The following is a 3,110-nucleotide window of genomic DNA, read 5'->3' on the forward strand; positions in this document are numbered from 1 at the left end:
TCTGAGGAATATCTAACGAGTTGGAAAATTCGCATAATTTAATGGTAAGTGACAGAAAGGATACGACCTGTCAGAAGTCTTATGAGCTCAAAATTGTAAAATAGACGTTGCGCACACGTTAAGTACATAAAGTAGTCATCGTTTGGTCTAGTTGGTGGGTTTAAGTGAGGTTAAAAGCTCCCTTTCTGTATCTTCCAAATTTTGTATGATGAGCATACATTCATTGCTTTTATAATCAGGGGAAAAACCAGCATATCATGAGGCTAAAAGAAGGGCTTTGCAGACGGAAACGGAGAAGGGAAATGCTATAGGCGAGCACCAGGTACCCGAAATGAGCTCCGTTCTTTAGGTCTGTATGACACATGTCCTGGACTGGAGAAGCGTTTGTTGATGTTCTCCCGGCAACGCTGCTCAGGGTTCCTGGAGGGGATATTTGCCAGGAGACTGGAACCGGGCGCGTGTTGTCCCACTGACTGGCACCCGGCGTCGTGTGGGTGCACACAGCTGGCCCCTTGTGCGGAGGGCTCTCGGTGTGTGTGGAGTTGGGGTGGGGCCTTCCTTTCGCTCCTCCTGTCCCCAGCTCTGCTTATGGACTGGTCTTGGGCTCAAGTGACCTTGTTCCTCCAGAGGGTAAGGGGTTTCCTCGAAGGATATTTTGTAATCTTAGTACTGGGAAAGCGTGAAGTCCTGCTTGAGTCATCCAGTCCTGGAGCTGCAGGGAGCGCGAGAGAGAACAGCAGAATCGAGGGCTGGAGGAGCCTGGCCATCTCCAGCTCGGTCCCATCCCCACAGGTGGGTTCTGTAAGACCTTGAACTCATGCCCATTTGCTCCGTGAGGTTCACCTTGAACAGAAGCTTAGCACTTTAACAGCAGTGTTTCTCAACTCTGGCATCCAGAAATTCTGCACCAGAATCAAAACACCTGGGGGCAGGGGTGTTTCACCCTGTCCCCCGGCTGCTTCCCGGCGCCTCCCACCCACCAGCCTCGCTCCACCTGCTATAGCAGCTCAGTAGCCTGCTCCATCTCCTTATAACTCGTGTTTGAGGACAGTCATCCTGTTCTTTTTGCCAGAATATCTTTTCCATCGCAATGTTAATAATAATAATTTAGTGAATTTGCTGAGTGCTAACTTAGAGACAGGCATTGTGATTTACATAATTATCTTATTTAGAGAAAGTTTCTAGATTACTTTTATTTTTCAGATGAGGAAACAGAGGTTCAGAGAGGTTAAGTAGCTGTGCAAAGTCGCAAAGCTCGTAAGCGCCAGATTTGGGAGTGGACTACAGTCCACCTTCCGCTCAGCCTGCTGCAATGTGTCACTCTGTGGGACCAGGTTTCTGGTCTGTTCTATACACTCTCCTGGGAACCCCTCTAGCTTGCTTAAGAGTTGGTCTCCAAAGTGTCCAGGTCTGGACCCAATATGCTGAGTTTGCTTTAACCAGCTAAAGTCTGAATATTAAATTCTGTCGATGTAACCCAAACTTGCGTTATTGCTACCTTATATTTTTCAGAGCTGTCACATTGGCCATGACATTCACCAGGTCTTTTTCACACGTACTAAATCGTCTCTTTCCTACCCTACATCATACATTTAACTCCAGTTTAGGATTGTGTATTCATGCTGGATAAATTCCACCGTATTAGATTTGCTGTAAATCTAGATTGTCTATATGTTCTTAAAAAAATTTTGGTCTGGTTGCCTGGATGTTAGCTGTATCTTAAAGCTCTATCAGCCTTACGTTTTATTGGCAGGTTTCACCTTCTCTGTGGATAAAGTGTGGAGGAGCGTAGATAGCTCTGCAGGTGGAGACCAGTGACCTCAGAGGTCTCCCTCCACGTGAAGTGAGCTCCCCGTGGTCCTCTCCTCTCCTGCATGGTTCCGTCCTCTCTACTAGAATATTATGAAACATGGCTGTGATGTGGATATCCTGGAAGTTGTGCTATTTAAAGCAATCCATCATATGAGTTTGTTTAGATGACGTTTCTCATCCATGAACTGGCAAAAATTATATATTGGGATAATTTCTAAAGAGTAACCTAAAAACCAAGACTGCATTTTAAGCGCTCAGTGAAGTGCCAGTGTCCGTCAGGCCCTCTGTCTTCCTGGCCTCCAGAAGCTCAGCTGGTCACTCTGAGAGCAGAGCTGTTCGAAGGGCTGAGAGGTGGCCGTGGTAGGAGCTGGGCCTCCTCAGGACGTAACTTCACACTGTTCTTCCCAGGCCCCTGCTTGTGTACAGATTCTCAGAGCTCCTCCCCCCGCCGCGTGATGGTCCCAACTGGGTCAAATCAAGGCAGGATGTGGCAGTGTCAGCGACTCTCAGAGAATGAACCAGCCAATTGGATAAAAGTGAGGAACCTGTTTGGCTGGCCTCAGAACCCCTGCTCTCATCTCTCCCTCTGGAAATGAATTTGACTTTTGTCCCTTGGAAACAATGCCACCAGCTGGGATAGGAACCCAGGTGGGAAGGGATGGTCTATGCCTGAGAATGTTCTTCGTGGACTCCGGGTACCGCCAGGTCACCGGGAGAGTTCTCCGTTTGATCCAAGCTTTGCAGGCAAGTTGCCATGGCCAAAGCACTTAGACTATTGTGTGGCTTCCTGGGAGCTGTGGGCTTGACACGTCCCACTACTAGTGCACGTAGGAGACAACGGACCCCCCTTTCAGCTCCCGTCAGCCATCGTCTTCTCAGCTGCAGAGCAAGGACGTGTCCTGCAGAGAGAGAGCCTGCAGTTACTAAAGTGCCCATGCTCAGGACACTGCCTGCAGCCTGTGTCCATAGTCACAGGATGCCAGCTCCGGGCGCCCCTCAACCCCAAACACCCCAAGCAATGCCGGCTACTGGCTTCTGCAAACCCTCTTCTTTGGCAAAAAACATGCTCCCTCCCCTGCAAGAAGGCATCATTATGAAAATTACAAATTCATATGAAGTCAGATCCAATTACATTAAAAAAATCAGCATTGTCATTATCACAATGTTTTCCCCCAGAATCCTGGAGAAGGGACAAATACCGTTTGCAGCTGTGTCATTGGTGCTGGCCACACATCAGAAAGAGGCAGGAGTCAGGTCTTTGACTCAGAAGGTGGGTGAGCAATCCACAGTCCTTTGGG

This window comes from Equus asinus, chromosome 1 (genome assembly GCF_041296235.1).
Source record: "Equus asinus isolate D_3611 breed Donkey chromosome 1, EquAss-T2T_v2, whole genome shotgun sequence".
NCBI classification, from domain to species: Eukaryota; Metazoa; Chordata; class Mammalia; order Perissodactyla; family Equidae; genus Equus; species Equus asinus.